Source organism: Lepidochelys kempii, chromosome 13 (assembly GCF_965140285.1).
Source record: "Lepidochelys kempii isolate rLepKem1 chromosome 13, rLepKem1.hap1, whole genome shotgun sequence".
Lineage (NCBI taxonomy): Eukaryota > Metazoa > Chordata > Testudines > Cheloniidae > Lepidochelys > Lepidochelys kempii.
The window spans coordinates 31,699,088-31,717,558 of record NC_136392.1 but is presented as its reverse complement, the minus strand read 5'-3'; the positions used below and the strand labels follow the sequence as shown (position 1 = coordinate 31,717,558).

The 18,471-nt window shown below is 44.3% G+C and overlaps 1 protein-coding gene across 15 annotated transcripts in view; it reads right to left on the bottom strand.

Moving 5' to 3' along the window:
- The window catches only part of MMP24 (matrix metallopeptidase 24), a 162,585-nt gene that overhangs the window by 133,613 nt on the left and 10,501 nt on the right, over positions 1 to 18,471 (bottom strand). For 2 of the 15 annotated variants that reach the window (XM_073310034.2, XM_078848201.1), the window contains exons 2-3: positions 8,644 to 9,357; positions 7,204 to 7,430 (exon numbers count right to left, since the gene is read on the bottom strand). The exons of 7 other annotated variants lie outside the window; for them this stretch is intronic. The gene's annotated coding sequence lies outside the window, so the exon portion shown is untranslated. The remainder of the gene's footprint in view (positions 1 to 7,203; positions 7,431 to 8,643; positions 9,358 to 18,471) is intronic. 6 more of the 15 variants (XM_073310035.2, XM_073310036.2, XM_073310040.2 and 3 more) reach the window with 6 other exon arrangements.

The following is an 18,471-nucleotide window of genomic DNA, read 5'->3' as shown; positions in this document are numbered from 1 at the left end:
GCCACAGAGTGCCTGAGTGTCACACAGGCCCCGACTGGGTGATCGAGGAGAATGGTGTGGGGGGATGACGTTTGTCTCTGTCCCTTCTCCTGTAGGAGATCTGCCTCAGGGGACCTGAGAACTTCGGTGGTATAGGAGGCCAGAAAGGCTTTCTGGAGGCTGTCAGTGTGTACCGCCCCAAGGAACAGAGCATGGCCTGGGAATCTTTTAGACTATGCAGCCTGGCATCCATTTGCTCGGAAATTAGAGCATTACCCTCAAATGATAGGTCCTGGATTGACTGCTGTACTTCCAGGGACATCCAGAGGACTGCAGCCACAAGCTCAATCTCATCGAGACAGCGGAAGCTATGGACCTGGCCACCGAGTCCGCCTGCATCCAATGCTGTCTGGAGAGAGGGCCTGACTACTGTTCAGAATAGACCTGAACTCCTGTCTGAGGTCTTGTGGCAGGCAGTCCCTAAATTTCCCCAACGAGTCCCAGATGTAATTATATTTACCCAGCAGTGCCTACCGGTTAGATATTCTACGCTGGAGGTTGGCAGTCAAATAAATTTTCCTCCCAGAGAGGTCCAGTTTCTTAGCATCCTTGTTTTTAGGTATGGTGCTCACCTGTCCCTGCCTGTCCCGCTCGTTCATGGCAGAGACTATGAGAGAGCTCGGGGGTGGTGGAAATGTAAGTATTCACAACCCTTGGCAAGTACATAATACTTCTTTTCCACCCTCCTTTGAAGTTGGTGGCAAAGAGGACAGGATCTGCCACAGGGCTTTGACCACCTTACACGCCCCCTTCATGTACCGGTACTGCCATGCTAGCGGGTGCTGCGGCTGCTCGGATGTCAAAAAGGCTGTCCGCCTGCTCTGCGAGCTCCTCAGCCTCCAAGCCCAAATTTGAGGTCACCCTTTTAAGAAGTTCCTGGTGGGGCTGAAAGTCATCAGGAGGGAGCAGGTGAGAGGGGCCCGCATCTGTCTGATCAGGGGGCAAGGAGGAGAATGGCACAACTGGGGGATGGGGCTGGGACACTCTGCCTCTGGAGAAGCCTCCCTTGTAACTGACTTCTGCTGCTCAGTACCAGCATCAGAGTCCGAATCTGGGTCCCATCCTGGTGCCTGACAGTACCACGGACTGCTTCTTGGAGGGGCCCACAGAAGAGCTTTGAGAGTATGGCCCCAGAATCATGGGGAGAGCCCAGGGTTCTAATACGGCCAGTGGACTGGGCACTGACCTTGTGGCCAGGCACCCACTGAGGCCCCCCAGTGCAACATCTGGCACTCCCGCTGAGTGGTGCTACCAGGGCTGGGGGATGGATTCTCACTTGCTAGAGACCGGGGCATCAGCGACCTTCGAGACAGTGACCTGTGCAGAGGCATGAACAACCGATGTCTAGATGACAGTGGTCAGTGCCAAGGGGACCAGAGCCTCACAGTCAGCAACTCACACCGCAAAGCCGGGGAATGCAAGCATGGATCTGGCAATCTGGGCCGCAGGGTCTGAGATCATGGAAGCGTAGCGGGGAATGGGGCCACAAAGTGACAGACTGGTGCTATGCCTCCACGGATCGGTGGCACCTGAGCACTCACTGTGGTGGGCCCATAGCAGGCTTCCCTTTGGAAAGAGAAGCCTTTGCTGTCTCTGCTGACTGTAGGCGGTACCAGCAGAGCCATAAAGTCCCTAGCCACCTGAAACAGCTCTGGTGTTGAAGGTACCACTAGGTGCATAGGCCCCCTACTGCTCCCCAGAGTTGGAGGGGGATCCCTGGTTGGACTAGAAGCTCTTGAGGCAGCAGCTGCCCTTTGTCACTCCAGAATGGGCAGGTTGCCCAGCATGGATCCTTTGCCTACCATCCCCATCTTGTCCTTGCTTGGAGCTGGGGAGTGCTCCTATTGTTTCTTATGGCACTTCCTCAGAACCAATGAGAGTGAGTGGTGCAGTGGTAAGCTCAGTGCCGGTGGAGCACTGGGCACCGAGCACATCTATGTTGGTACACAATCTGAGCGGGAAGGCTCTGAAGACAGTCTAAGAGCCACCTCCATTAGCAGGGCGTTTAGACAGATATCCTTGTCCTTTTGAGTTCTTGGTTTAAAGTTTTTACAAATTCTACGCTTGTCCTTTATGTGTGCTTCTCCAACACTTGAGGCAGCTTGTGGTGGGGGTTGCTGACCAGCATCAGCTTACAGCAAGTGAAACATGGTTTGAAACCCAGGGCATGCCCTGTCCCTGGGACAATGTCCCTAAGGAGACTCTAACTTATGACATGATAGGGTTCAGGAGTGGGACGGAGGGAGCTTGCTGGTGGCTGCAGCTGTGTCTGAACAAGCAGGCTACAGACTGAGTGCTGATCTACTTAACATCTCTCTCTCTCTCTCACACACACACTGTGTGTCTGTCTCTCTCACACACACACTCACACACAGTCTTTCACACTCACCTCCCAACATATATTTGTATTAGTGTTGTTACTTCTTTCAAAGTGTGTTGTTTTTAGTTTTTTGACTGGTCTATGCATTTTATAATGTTTATTTCTTATGCTTAAATTTAATTAGAGTAGTGAGTTCTAAAATGTGTAACCTGTCCTGGCTGGAGTAATTATCCCTATGGTAACTTCTTAAAAATATATACCTAAGTTTTTGGCTTCTACTGGTGGCACACAGCTGCACATTACCTCGATACAGTGCACGTAACAAAACTCATTCTGAACATGGATTAAAAAAAAATTAGAGGGAACATTGACCACAACCCTTGATAAATTGTTCCAATGGTTAATTACCCTCACTGTTAAAAAAAATATGCTTTATTTGCTTTCTGAATGTATCTAGCTTCAACTTCCACTGGAGTGTGTTATACCTTCACCTGCTAGCTTGAAGAGCCCACTGTCATTATTAAATATTTGTTCCGCATGCAGTTACTCATAGATTGGGATTGCATCACACCTTAACCTTCTCTCTTTTTAAATAAATTGAGCTCCTTGAGTCTATCACTATAAGGCATGCTTTCTAATCCTTTATTCATCCTCACTGCTCTTCCTTAAACTCTCTTCAATTTATCAACATCCTTCTTCAATTGTAGATCCCATAACAGGACACCGTATTCTAGCAGCAGTCACACCAGTGCCAAATACAGAGGTAAAATAACCTCTCTACTCCTACTTGAGAGTCCCTTGTTTATGCATCACAGGATCACAATAGTCTTTTTGGCCACCCCAACCCCCAAATCTTTGAGTCCCTGCTTCTCAGGATATAGATCTCATCCTGTAAGTGTGTCCTACGTTCTTTGTTTCTAGATGTATACCTTTACATTAGGCTGTATTCAAATGCATATTGTTTGCTTGCACTCAGCTTATCAAATGATTCAGATCACTCTGTATTAGTGAATTGTCCCCTTCATTATTTGCCATGTCAGCACTTTTTTTTTTTTTTTGGTCATCTACAAACTGTCAGTGATTATTTTGTTTTCTTCCAGGTCACCGATAAAAATGTTAAATAGGGTAGGGTCAAGAACCAAACCCTGCGGGACCCCCCTAGAAACACACCTGTTCAATGATGACTTCCAGTTTACAATTACATTTTGAGACCGGACAGATTTTAATCCATTTAATGTGTGCTGTATTAATATTGTATCATTCTGGTTTTTTAATCAAAATGTCATGCGGTACCAAATCAAATGCCTTACAGAAGTCTAAGTATATGACAACACTTACTCTTATCAACCAAACTTGTAATCTCACCAAAAAAATAAAATCTAGTTCAACAGGATCTATTTTCCATTTGTTGATCTGCATTAATATCATCCTCCTTTAATTATTAATCAAGTCCCATATCAACCTCTCCATTATCTTTCCTGGCACCAATGCCAGACTGGCAGGTCTACAATTACCAGGGTCATCCTATTTACCCTTTTTTAATTACTGGCCTAACATTAGCTTTCTTCCAATCTTCTGGAACTTCCCCAGTGTCCCAAGACTTATTGAAGACTAGCATTAACAATCCAGTGAGTGCCTCAGTCAGGTCTTTTAAAACTCTTTGACACAAGTTATCCAGACCTGCTGATTTTAAGATGTCTGACTTCAGTAGCTGCTGTTTAACATCCTCTCAAGGTACTACTAGAACAGAAAGAGTGTCACCATCATATTATATAACCACATCATTTGTTTTTTTCCCCAGATACAAAACCAATACCCTTTGAATAAGTCTCTTTCCTACATTATTATTTCTGATAATTCTACTATTTCCATAATGGACCAACCCCATCATTAGGATTCCTTTTGTTCCTAACAGACTTCAAAAATGTACTATTGTCCTCAACTCTGCTAGCCACAGATTTCTGTGTCCCTTGGGTTCCCATATCTATTTTCTACAATTCCAAGCTTCTGGTTTACATTCATTATCAACAACTTTCCCTTTCTTCCATTGTATTTTTTCATTGCTGACTTCACTTCCCCTGTAAACCAAGTTAGTGTTTTTTTTTAAACCAGTATAGCCCTCTTCCTTGATTATGGCTTTTTAGGTCTCTTAAACAGTTCTCAATTACCACTCACATTTTTCTGATTAAATTCTTCCTCCCAGCTGATTTTGCCCAGAATTCTTTTGAGCTTTGTGAAACTGGCCCTCTTAAAGCACCAAGTACATGCATTACTGATTAGGGATTTATTCTGTTTGCACATTATAAATGTGATCAAGTCTTGACCACCTGTACCCAAACCACCATCAATTTACAGTTCTGTAATCAATTCCTCTCTGTCTGACAAGGCCAACTCCAATACTGAATTTCCTCATGTTGTATAAAACACTTTTTGAATTGGGAAATGTTCATCTATAATATTTAAAAACTCTAAGGATGTTTTAGTACTGGCAGCATGAGACCTTCAACACATGTCCCCCCCACCTTAAAGACCCACATGATCACAGATTTTTTTTCATACACATTATAGACAGGTTTCAGAGTAACAGCCGTGTTAGTCTGTATTGGCAAAAAAAAAGGAGTACTTGTGGCACCTTAGAGACTAACCAATTTATTTGAGTATAAGCTTTCGTGAGCTACAGCTCACTTCATCGGATGCATACTGTGGAAAGTACAGAAGATCTTTTTATACACACAAACCATGAAAAAAATGGCATTTACCACTACAAAAGGTTCTCTCTCCCCCCACCCCACTTTATTACCAGCAGGAGAGTGGGGTGGGGGGAGAGAAAACCTTTTGTAGTGGTAAATGCCATTTTTTTCATGGTTTGTGTGTATAAAAAGATCTTCTGTACTTTCCACAGTATGCATCCGATGAAGTGAGCTGTAGCTCACGAAAGCTTATGCTCAAATAAATTGGTTAGTCTCTAAGGTGCCACATTATAGACAGATGCATAAGGAGCTGGTTATCCTAATCCCTAATGTGATTTGGTGGTCTGTAGCAGACACCAACTAATATCCCCATCTAGTGCTTTATCTGTTATGACACTGATCCATGAGCATTCAGGATCATTTTCTTCTGAGCTGACTGTGACTCAGAAATAGGTATTGCCATCTTTCACACAGAGTGTCACCTTTTTGCCCACTCAATGCTCCCTAAATAAGATATAACCATTGATTTTCATCATGTGACTCAGCCCATCACATTTCAGTAATATCTGGCTGAAAGACAAAATAGTCTTTTATTCTCCATATGAGGTCACTACAGGTATGTCTACATTGCTATATAAGCCCAGCATTAGTGGGACTCAAGTTAGCTGACCCTGGGTTACAGAACCCAGGGCTTGAGCATCTACTGACTGTCAACCCTACATCAGAATTTTCTAAACCATGCTTGAACCTGGGGCTCTGGCATCCACACTGTAGCACACAGACCTGAGTCAAACCAGCCATATCCCAGACTCCCTAGAGTCCTCCCAAAACATGGCCACTCTGGCCCTTTAACTATGGTGCACTGTGGAAAAACTTGCCCACTATGCATGTTAAGAGGAAGTTTTAACAGCCTGCCAACGCAGCCTGCTGAGTGGTCATTTTGGTCTGTGCACTCCCAGCTACCAGAGCCAGCAACATGGAGGAGGTGCCTTTCGAAGAATGTCTCTTGCTTGAGCTTTCACTATTGTATCAGGAAATGGACATAGCTTCCAGAGGTGCTGGTGGACATTTCGATGGCATTTGCTGACCCACCAAAGTCACCTGACAGAGCTTATGAAGTAGGAGTACCCAGGCATGGCAGACTTGAACAAGCTGACACTACTCACGACACTCAGTATAGCCACTGGAGCCCCCTACATAGACTGGCACTTTTGGCATAGGACCACAAGCACAGACTGGTGGGGATCACATCATCATGCAGACTTAGGACAACCAGCAGCGGGTCCAGAACTTTCACATGGAAAAAACATTTCTGCAGTTTTGTGCGCAGCTTGCCCCTACCCTCCAGTGTAAAGACATGCATGAGAGTACTCTTGCCAGACCAGAAGCAGGTTGCTATAACCATCTGGCAGCTGGCTACCCCAGACTGTTACAGGTCACTTGCCAACCAATTTGATGTTGGGACGTTGACTTGGGTAAAGTGGTGGAGGAGGCTTCTGATGTACCTAACTGTACAGAGGAATAGTGCTTACTAATTCCTAATTGTCCCAGGTCATGTGTTTACCTTTATTTTAAATATACATTTTATGATGTGATGCAGTTATAGCAATAACCTTTCTTGATTACATAAAATGCTTTATTTATACATATGTATTATAAAAGTACAACATTCACCCCTTACCAGGCAGGCCAGCTGCCATTACCACACCAACACCAGAAACAGAATCGTTTAAAAAAAAAAAAAGTATATGAACAACAGTGAAACCATGTACAATACAGAATCCCCCCACTGTTGCATGTCTCCTGGCCTCCCATTCTCCTTTCCTCATATGCCACATACTTGATACCAAGGGAGAGGGTGGAGACATCCACAGGGTAGGTGGTCAAGACAGAGGACTGCATGAGGCTAAGATGACTGGCCCAGCCACTCATGCAGCCCGACTGCATGGGCCAACCAGCCATGGAGTTTTCCAGGCTGTTTCTGGGGACTTAGGTTGTGGTGTGGGTGATACAGCAGGAGCCGGTACTCCTGCAGCCATCACCAATATCAGCAGCTCAAACAATTCTCTCTGCTGACTTGTCTTCCTTCCTTAGCCCCCGTTCCTGTTCCAGGAATTGCAAACCTAGTGCCTATTCCTACGCTGAAACCCTTGCCTCAATCTGTGCAGCCAGCCTCAGCCTTTCCTCTCAGCATGCCTCTTCTCTAGCCATAAGTCTCTGTTTTTGACAATGGACCTGTTTGTCAGCCCTGTCCAGAAATCCAACCGTAAGTTCATCACGGAAACGTATCTTGGAACAGTCTGGGAAGGTACATTAGGCCAGGCTTCTACTGAACTGTGGACAAGCTGTGGAGGTACTACACGCAGTAGAGGTTGAAGAGTCTGGAACAGGATAAGAAAGAGAGGGTTATTGTCTCAAATAGTTCAGTGCAGGAGCACAGAAAAAATCCTTATGGAATTTCAAGGACATAAAATGTTGCTTTTCCAAACTGAACTTCAATACATTGTGAAAGGGATGCTTCAGAGCACAGACACTCCCTGGACACAGCCTGGTCAATCTCAGTGAAAGAAGTGCAGAGACAAATTAAAAATTCAAGCATTTTTTTGCTTTCTAAAAACACAAGAACTACTTGGGTGGGGGAGGAGGAGGAGGAGGACAAGGGGCAGGGAGGCTGAGAGTGGCCTTGCTAAGAAAAAACTTTTTTTTTCTTTTTTTTTTTTATCATTTCCGGCCTTCCACATTTTGGAGAACATTGCCAATCAGGCACCACAAGAATGGTTAAGGGAGATGTTATTTCAAGCTGCAAGTGGGAAACATGCATTGTATGCAGCCAAAGTATTTGAATGTATAGTGACTAAACAGCATAGCTCTGAGTGGACTGGCCTGGTCAACTACCAAGTTGGTCCTGGAAAACTATGTCCTTCCACAAAAGGTGACTACCTAGAGTTCCTGCTTCAGGAAAAGTGTGCATCTATCAGTACCTGGGAATGGGTAAGAATTCATGAGGGAAACAGGATGCTGTGTTATCTTGCACCTGGCTTAGCCAGTTAAGATTGCATGCAAACACACAGAACTCAATGGGTATCCCCCTTACACTTCCTCCCCCACTCCGGCACATTCCTAGATACATTTTCATACCTCACTGGAATTTGGGACAAATGCTTTTGTCATCTATGGACCGCATGTACTACCTTTACCTGAAATGGACTAGATTTGTGAATGGAACACATTTCTGCCCTGCCCTCTCCCACCGTTCACTGTTTCCAGGCAGCTCATTACACAACTGAGTGTTTACAGAGCAACCTACTTACAGGTATGGCAGTGTAAGGTTATTTTAAAGACACAGGAACGCCATAGCAAAAATCTGTACCTTTCCAGTAAAAATTCACTTTCAACTCATTTTTACTGTTTGCATTTCCCAGTCATCATTTTGAACTCCATGTAGTTTTGCGCGCAGGGGGATGGGAGGTGGAGAGAGCCATGCCACTCAGAGAATTCGCCATTAGAGGATACACGTTGCTAGCCAATTGGTTCATGTAACAGAAATCCCTCCTTCCTATATTAATAAACACTATAATGGAGTCAGAAACTTACCAGACTCCAGGCCGGCTTCTGTCCATCTGTATCTGCTACAGGCTCTGCGGTGGGCTGATCCTTGGTGGAAGGAAGGGGGACATCAAACAGCTCCACTAAGTATGGCCCCACAATGTCCTGCAGAAGAGCCTCCTGTAAACTGGTTTCAGTAACAGAGTCACTTTGCCGGCCTCACTCCGCACCTGCTGCTGGCTCCTATCACTCCCCATGCCGGATTCTGGGGCCAGCAAGGTGCCATCTCAGCTGATTAGGTCTTATATACCACCACTGGCTGCATGCGCGGTGCAGAGCCCAGCACTTGGTCAAATGCCTCAAAATGGGCACAACATCGGCAACTTGCCCAAGGTGCAGTTCTGGTCCCTGGTTTTCCTGTGTTCACTCTTAAGATGGTTAATGCACGCCCTGCACTAGTCTGATAAATTTGCCAGCTTCTTCACTATTCGCTGGTGTGTGAGATCGTTCCTGGTACTCTTATTGAAGTCCATTGTTCTTCTGGCCTCACACCAGAGATTTACCAAAATCTGGCTTTGCTCCTGTGAACAGCAAGCAGCACACTTTGCAAAAGGCTTGTTCTGCTCAGTCTCCATTGCAAACACAGAAGGCTCTCCGCAGCTCAGTGGTTAGAAGACAATGGAAGGCTAAATGCTGACTCACCGTGCTGCTGCAGTACACTCAGGGGGCTTGCTTCTGTTTTCAGTGAAGTCAATTGAGATTCTTGGGATTAAAAAGACAAAGGAAATTGGCCCATGGGATTGAGAGAAATTTATAGCAGACTCTCTGCTCCCGAAGGGGGGTGGGGGGGCACTGCATCTACACTGCAAAGCTCCAGGATGTGACCCTACAACAGGCTCCGATTGTGCTAAGTGGTATACATGTTCCTGCCCTAAAGTGTTTACATCTTCTTAGCATAGAATAAAAGACAACACAAACCTGCAGCAAACAAATAGGGAGAGCAAGGACAAGGTAACAGAGAAACCATCATGTTTATTCAAATAACTAGTGGATGAGTCAGACTTGGGGTTGATTGGACAGACCTTGCAATGCAGGAGAGGGTTAAAATAGTCAATGACAGACAATGGAGGAGACAGAAGAAAGGGCAAGGAGGAAGGAACTTGCAGCAGAAAAGAAGTCACAGAAATTTAAGACTGGAAGGGACCTTGAGAAGTCATCAAGTCCAACCCACTGTGCTGTGGCAGGAACAAGTAAAACTAGACCATCCCTGACAGGTGTTGTCCAACTTGTTTTTAAAAACTTCCAATGATGGGGACTCCACAACCTCCCTTGGAAGTCTATTCCAGAGCTTAACTACCCTTATAGTTAGAAAGTTTTCCTAATATCTAATCTAAATCTCCCTTGCTGTGTAATGTTAATTACACCTTGGAAAGTGAGACTGCTTTCTGGAAAAGTCTGTCTTTAAAATCAAGTTCTGGCCAATTTGGAGCACTCACAGGCTGGGTCTCTCCTCTGCACACGCAAGCAGTCTCCCGTAAATTCCTCTAAGCCTCAAACACACTTTACAATAAGGTGCCCCACCCTATCTTAAAGCAGGCAGCTTCAATCAAAATACAAATACTAAAAATGGAACAGTAAAACCAACACATCCAACTTAACACATCCAAATTAACTTCTAAATAAGTCTTGTAATATAAAATCATTTCAGCAGTTACTCCAGAGTCTTTATACTAACTTTACATATGGACTGTTAACCACTAAATGAGTCAACAGCAGGAGTCCTAGAAATCCAAACGCATTTGCTCCAACCCCTCAGACAGAGACAAACACCTACAAGGTCTCTGTCAAGCATTCTTACAACTACAATACCCACTTGCTGAAGTGAAGAAACAGATTGACAGAGCCAGAAGAGTACCCAGAAGTCATCTACTACAGGACAGGCCCAACAAAGAAAATAACACCACCGTCACCTTCAGCCCTCAACTAAAACCGCTCCAATGCATCATCAAGAATCTACAACCTATCCTAAAGGACAACCCATCACTCTCACAGACCTTGAGAGACAGGCCAATCCTTACTTATAGACAGCCCCCCAACCTGAAGCAAATACTCACCAGCAACCACACATCACACAACAAAAACATTAACCCAGGAACCTATCCTTGCAACAAAGCCCGTTGCCAACTGTGTCCACATATCTATTCAGGGGACACCATCCTAGGGCCTAATCACATCAGCCACACTATCAGGGGCTCGTTCACCTGCACACCTACCAATGTGACATATGCCATCAAGTGCCAGCAATGCCCCCCTGCCATGTACATTGGCCAAACTGTACAGTCTCTACGTAAAAGAATAAATGGATACAAATCAGACGTCAAGAATTATAACAGTCAAAAACCAGTCGGAGAACACTTCAATCTCTCTGGTCACTCCATTACAGACCTAAAAGTGGCAATTCTTCAACAAAAAAACTTCAAAAACAGACTCCAACAAGAGACTGCTGAATTGGAATTAATTTGCAAACTGGATACAATTAACTTAGGCTTGAATAAAGACTGGGAGTGGATGGGTCATTACACAAAGTAAAACTATTTCCCCCCCTACTGTTCTTGTCAACTGCTGGAAATTGCCCACCTTGATTATCACTATAAAAGGTCCCCCCTCCCCGCTCTCCTGCTGGTAATAGCTCACCTTTCCTGATCACTCGTTACAGTGTGTATGGTAACACCCCTAGTTTCATGTTCTCTGTGTATATAAAATTTCCCCACTGTATGCATCCAATGAAGTGAGCTGTAGCTCAAGAAAGCTTATGCTCAAATAAATTTGTTAGTCTCTCAGGTGCCGCAAGAACTCCTTTTCTTTTTGTATGGCAATTGTAAAAAAAAGTGTGCCATATTTTCAGTCTGGGGCAATTTTTTGGTGCAATTTGGTTCTGTTAGAAGCCATCTTCTATTCTTATCTATGTTTAAGGTGATGTTATACAAGCACTTTATCTTATATTTCACAAGGGATAAGGACAGCTACCCCTATAGATAGCAAAGTGTTCAGAATTCAGACTGAAAATATGGCACACTTTTTTTAAACAATGAGGGTAATTAGCCATTGGAACAATTTACCAAAGTGGTGGAGTCTCCATCACTGGTCATTTTTAGATCAACACTGGTTCTTTCTCTATTTCGAACAGGAATTATTTTGGGGAAGTTTTCTGGCCTGTGTTATAGGGGAGGTCAGACTAGATGATCACAATGGTCCCTTCTGGCCTTGGAATCTATTAATCTATAAAAGAGTGAAATGTGCACATACAGCAAGATAGGAACTCCCTTACAAAGTCAGGGACTTTTCAGACAGACTGCAGTCAGAGTAACAAAGTGGCTATAGCCGCTGAATCTGAGCAATACAGGTACTGTGAATTTGAGAGCTAACAAGGGTAGGAGTCAGAGAATGTGTGTTGTGTCTGTTACTGACTCGCTACCGGCAATCAGCAAGGATTCCTTTCGGAAATTATGCCCGGAGATCACAATTTGTAGCTGAAGAGTTGATATTCCAAGCTTTCTAAGATTCACATGCAGACTCCAATTTTACTTTACAAGTATTGTCAAGGAACACAGCACTAATTAAATAACAGAAGATGAAAGACTAGTACAAGCAGTTACATTATGTAATCATGATTCATTCTCCTTGCCCCTTTCCTGAAAAACGAAAGAGCGATCAAATAAATGCAACTTTGTGGGTCATTTGTTCAAGGGGTTTCTGATACACAATCCTGCCTAAAATAAGCAGTTCACACTATTTTCAGACTCATGACTTTTTTGGTGCTTTGATGGACTGTTAAATTTATAGCATTGACTGCCCCCCATCAGCTGTTAGATCAGACCAAGGTCAACTTCAGACATATTTCAGGAGTTAGTGCACTACAAAAGTGTCATTGTCAATAAATAAGTCTACTTAAACAGGGAGGGAGGGTGAGGACACAGGGGACATGGCAACCTTTATTTACTTAAAAAAACCCTCTATTGAACTGCTTTTCCACCTTTATAAAACCTCTAATAGCATGTTCAGAATCGGGGGAGCTCTAGCTCCAGGCAGTACCCTGGGGACTGGATGCTGTTTCCAGGAAAGGCTTATGAAGGCTGTGTGTTAAGAGCTGATGGAGAGCTACACAAAGGTAGGCATTTGTACTGCACACCACAAAGTTTTATTGATCCTTAAAAACCCAGGAACTATGGTTACATATTGTTGAGTTCCATTTAATGGTACCTTATCTGCAAACTATTACATACACAAGCTACACTAAAAGAACATTAATGCTGCAGAGTCAATCCCTCTGATTATGAAGTGTCAGAATTAAGAACGCACAGACCATAAACTGACATCTTTATATATATTTTGATAGCCTAAATACATGATCCCCTACTTCTTTTTTCCCCCTAGAACCCTTTTCTCATTCAGTGCACAGGACAGACAGCACTCACTGAATGGGAAGCATCTCAGGAAAATCTTCTTAACTGTAAGAACAGTAGGACAATGGAACAAACTGCCCAGGGAAGTGAGGAAGCTCCTTCACTGGAGGTTTTTCAAAGAGGCTGGATAACCATCTGTCTTAGATACAGACATAATAAATCCTCAAAAAGAAAAGGAGTACCTGTGGCACCTTAGAGACTAACAAATTTATTTGAGCATAAGCTTTTGTGAGCTACAGCTCACCTCATCGGATGCATTCAGTGGAAAATACAGTGGGGAGATTTATATACGCAGAGAACATGAAACAATGGGTGTTACCATACACACTGTAACAAGATTCAGAGTGACAGCCATGTTAGTCTGTATGAGCTGTAGCTCACGAAAGCTTATGCTCAAATAAATTTGTTAGTCTTCAAGGTGCCACAAGTACTCCTTTTCTTTTTGCGGATACAGACGAACACGGCTACTACTCTGAAACCTGACAATAAATCCTGTGTCTTGGCAAGGGGCTAGACTAGATGACCCTTGTGGTCCCTTCTAACCCTATGATTCTAGTCAATATTTAGCTTCATCATTCAAATCCTTGTTTACCACATGCCATTCAAACCCTGATTTGAATAATACCACCTAACACTTTTCACCAGTGGATTTCAAACAACTCTACAAAGCTCAGTACCATTATCCACGCTTTACAGATCTGAAATAGAATTTTTAATAGTCTCAAGGTCTTTTCTACAGCACTAATCACTGTAGCCTCTAAGTGTTTCACAAACATTAAGGAATTTATCTTCAAAATGATCTTGTGAGCTCAGATAGTATTATCCCCATTTTACAGATGAGAAACTGAGGCACAGACATGTCAAGTGTCTGCTAAATCTAGGTGCCCAATTTGAGATGCCCATGGCCTGATTATTTTTCTAGAGATCTTAGCATTTCATAGCACTTTCAATATTCAGCACACTGTTCTTTGACTTCAGTTACAGTTGTGAGTGCTCAGCATTTCTGCAAAAAAGATGCCAGGTGTCTCAAGTTGGACTTGCAAAAGAAGTGAAACATGTGATTAGTGCCACCTATCAGAAGTTTGGCTGAAGTGCCTTACCCAGCATATCTCAAACTTTGTGGTAGGGGCAGGGGCAGACTCCAATTCTCCAGGGTGGCATGCAACTGCTCTATGACACCATCCTTCCTTTCTGTCTAAGAAATCTGTCTACCTGGGCGTTCTCTGCCAGAGACCATCATACTACTAAGAGCAGACACCTGACATGCCGTGGTGCTGGGTTAGAGACCTTCGCCAAAACCTTCTTGGAGAAAATCCAAGATATACAGGAATTCAGGTTATCTTGGATTTGTCTTGTGGTCCTGGCACCATCCCCACAATTTGGTCAAGAAAAAGTATGCTTTCTAAGTTGATGCTTTTCTAGAAGAAAGAATCTCCTGACGACTCTGGAGGAAAAGCCCAACAATACTAGTGCTTCCCTTTCAATAACCAGGCGACTAGGTGTAACTTGATCAGGTCCAGATGAAAGAGAGGACCCTGGGAGAGGAAGTCTTGTCTCTTTGGGAGCTGTAGTGGTGACCGCAATCTCAGCTGTGTTAGATCTGAAAACCAGGGTCTCCATGGCCAACGTGGGGTTACCAGTATAACTGTCGCCTGCTCTCGTTTTATCATCTGGAACGCCTTCCCTAATAATGGGTAGGGAGGAAAAGCACAGAGGCCCTGCAGCCATCGGTGCAATAGGGCATCTGTTCTCATAGACCTGGGGATGCGCTCATGCTGTTTGCAAATAGGTCGGTTGAGAGCAGGACAAACAATCAGACAGACAATTATCTCAAAGCCTTCTTGATTCAGGCACACTCAGTTGTTCACCTTGATCCTGCTGAGCTGGGCCATCTTCTGGTTCAGGTCTCCCTTTATTTGAACTGCCTTGAGGGAAAGGGGAGAATGCTCTGCCCACTACATAATTTCTATTGCTTCAAGATGAAGTTCTTGGCTTCTTGTTCCCCCCTTGGTTGTTCACTTATGCGATCATGGTCGTGTTGTCTGACTGAATCAGGATGTGGCTTTCCTCTAGGCTGGACTGAAATCACCATAGCGCCAGCTTGACAGCTTTTATTTCTGAGAGGTTTATGCTATGTGTCCTTTCTTCCAGATTCTGCCCCAGGTGTGCTCCGCAGCCCTCCAGGGCTGGCATCGGTTGTGAGGACCAAGGGATCTGGAAAGCATATGACCACACATTTGCCATTTCAGGAGTTGGTCACCTGTGACAGAATCTTTACTTGATCTTTCCTGCATTCTGGGGAGCTGTCCCATGCTTCTAGGACGTAGCTTAGAAAGCACCCGATGTGTAATTGCATCCATGGAGCGATCTGTCTGCATGTTACTAGGAGGCTTAATAGCTGAAGGCTCAGTGCTATGATGTCCTCTTGCAGCTCCGAAACAGAAAGAGGAGATACTGAATCTTCTGGAACCTTCCTAGAGATTGATAAATCCTTGCTAATGAGGTGTCTCTGTCCATCCCCAAGTGGATTATTTTGGTGGAAGAAATCAAAGAGCTTTTCTTGATATTGACAATAAAGCCATATACCCGTAAGAGTCCAAAATCAGAGACCAGTTCTGTGTGCTGTTGCAAGGGATAGAGCTCTGATTAAGGTGTCATCCACGAAGGTGCACAGGTGGATCCAGTTACCCGAGTCTGGCTATGATTACCACCACCATCTTTGTGAAAACCCATGGGACTGAGAACAAGGCAAATGGAAGAGCCAATATTGATGCTGCTTCCTGCCTAGACAAATCTTAAGAACCTGTGATGACAGTCTGACTGGAACATGGAGGTGTGCATCTGCCAGATCCATTAAAGTCAGAAAATCCCCCTGGGACAGGGATGACACTATAGAAGTTATGGTCTCCATATGGAATTTCATGTTCTTCATCCACTTGTTGAGCCTTTTGAGATCTAGAATGGTATGGATTCCCTTTGTACACTTTTGAGAAATAAAGATTAAGTATAACTCTAAAAATCTCAGGGAATGCTCCATATTACTCCCATAACCAGGAGGTGAGAAATCTTGTTCTAGATTAGAATGTGCTTTATGCAGTCATTCAACAAGAGACAGTGGATGAAAAACAGATAAGGTGGAGCCCGTAACTCATGGGACTCACTATGTCCCTGGTGCACTGGTCTGTGGTTGAAGCAAGCCAGTCCTCCAGGAAATAGAAAATCCTGCTCCAAGCAGAAACCTATGTGGTCATTGTAATAAAGAGACTCTCAGAGCCATAGGGTTCCTTTGTCAGCTTTCACAGAACATCAGGGTTGGAAGGGATCTCAGGAGGTCATCTAGTCCAACCCCCTTCTCAAAGTAGGACCAATCCCCAACTAAATCATCCCAGCCAGAGTTTTATCAAGCCTGTCCTTAAAAACCTCAAAGGAAGGAGATTCCACCACCTCCCTAGGTAACGCATTCCAGTGTTTCACCACCCTCCTAGTGAAAAAGTTTTTCCTAATATTCAACCTAAACCTCCCCCACTGCAACTTGAGACCATTACTCCTTCTTCTGTCAAGGTCAGGCTTGACAAAGCCCTGGCTGGGATGATTTAATTGTGGATCGGTCCTGCTTTGAGCAGGGGGTTGGACTAGATGTCCTCCTGAGGTCCCTTCCAACCCTGATATACTATGATTCTATGATACTTTCCAGGCCCCTAGTAACAAAGGATGTTAGGCCACACCTAGTAGTTATAAAAAAAATTAAAATCAGCAGGCCCAAATAATTTGCACCTACGAATCCTAAATGTTGTCTGAGGAGATCACTGGCCCACTGGTATTAATTTATAATAAATCTTGGAATACCCAGTGGAATTCCAGAAGACCAGAAAAGTGCTAATATCGTGCCAATGTTCAAAAAGGACAAATAGGATGACTTAGGTAACTACAGACTAGTTAGCCCGACATCAACACCAGGAAAACTAATGGAAAAGCTGATATGAGATTCAATTTTAAATTATATTCCTATCATTTAATTCATGGCAGTCAACATGGTTTTATAGAAAACAGGCCTTGTCAAACAGAAGAGGAAGTTACAGAGCTTGTGCAGTAACATTGGTTCTTCGAGATGCATGTCCCTGTAGGGGGAGAGAGCAGAAAAAACACACAAAAAACAGGAAGATGGCTCTGTTGATTTCATATAGAAAGTGGTGGCAACTTTAGGGAAAAACATGGGATACGGCCTCAGAGTTACTTTGTCTTTAGAAAAGACTGTGTATGGTAGGTGTGCCATTAGGGCCACTATTTCTCCTATGCGCCTAGCTGAGGTGATGGCAATTAGCAATGCTGTCTTCATGGACAGGTGTATGACAGAGTAAATTGCCACTGGCTCACAGGAAGACCTAGTCAAGGCTCTGAGAACTGGGTTAAGATCCCAGGGTGGAGCAGGTAGTCTCACATGTGGGAAGAGATTCTCATCTCCTTAAGGAATCTACACATCAGCTGGTGAGCAAACAAAGTATCCGTCTACTTGATGGTGGAAAGTCATTATGGCTGTGAGATCTACCTTAAGGGAGCTTAGAGTTTTGACCTCTTGAGGTCTGAAATGTAGTGTAAAAACAGAGTGGGAAGGAGGATGAGGCTAGGTCTACGTGCTTAGAATGACACCAAACTTGGAATATTTTCCATTTTTGTGGGTAAGTATGTCAAGCGGCAGACTTTCAGCTGTGGAGCAACATGTCTTAAAGGTAGAATGCTCTTGTGAGGTGAAAGTCTTGGAACCAAAGAGGACCCAAGCGTGGGGGCGGAGGACCTGCAGGCTGGGGTAAAGGATCAACCTGTCATTTGAGAGAGCAGCTGAGGAATGGGCCGAAGAGGAACCAGAGGACATATTGCCATCTGTGTCAGGTAAGGGAACCAGACTTGTCATGGCCAAGAGGAGGAAATCAGAATAACTCTTGCCTCTTCAAATTTTCAACAGGACCTTGGATAGAAGAGGAAACGGGGGAAAGGCATACAAGAGGTCCCAATCCCATGGGAGGATGAGGGTGTCTCCCAGCGACTGTTTCCGCAGGTCAGCCTTGGAGCACTAACGAGGACATTTCTTGTTCCAGTAAGTAGCGAAGAGTAGTCGGGGTTCCCCAAAGGGCGAATACGTCTCGAAGAACCTTGAAGTTCAGTTCCCATTCCTGGTCATGAGAAAAATTCCAACAGACTGTGGGCTGTCATGTTCTGTATCCCTGGTAAACAGACGGCTGAGATGAGCATGTTGTGATGGATACACCACAATTCCAAAGTTTGAGTGCTTCCTGCAGAGGGAGGGAGATCTGGCCCTGTCCCCAGAGATTTATGTAAAACATACAGGTCTTATTGTCCATCATGACCTTTGTGTGGGTGTTTTTGATGAATGGCAGAAAGTGTGGACAGGCATTCC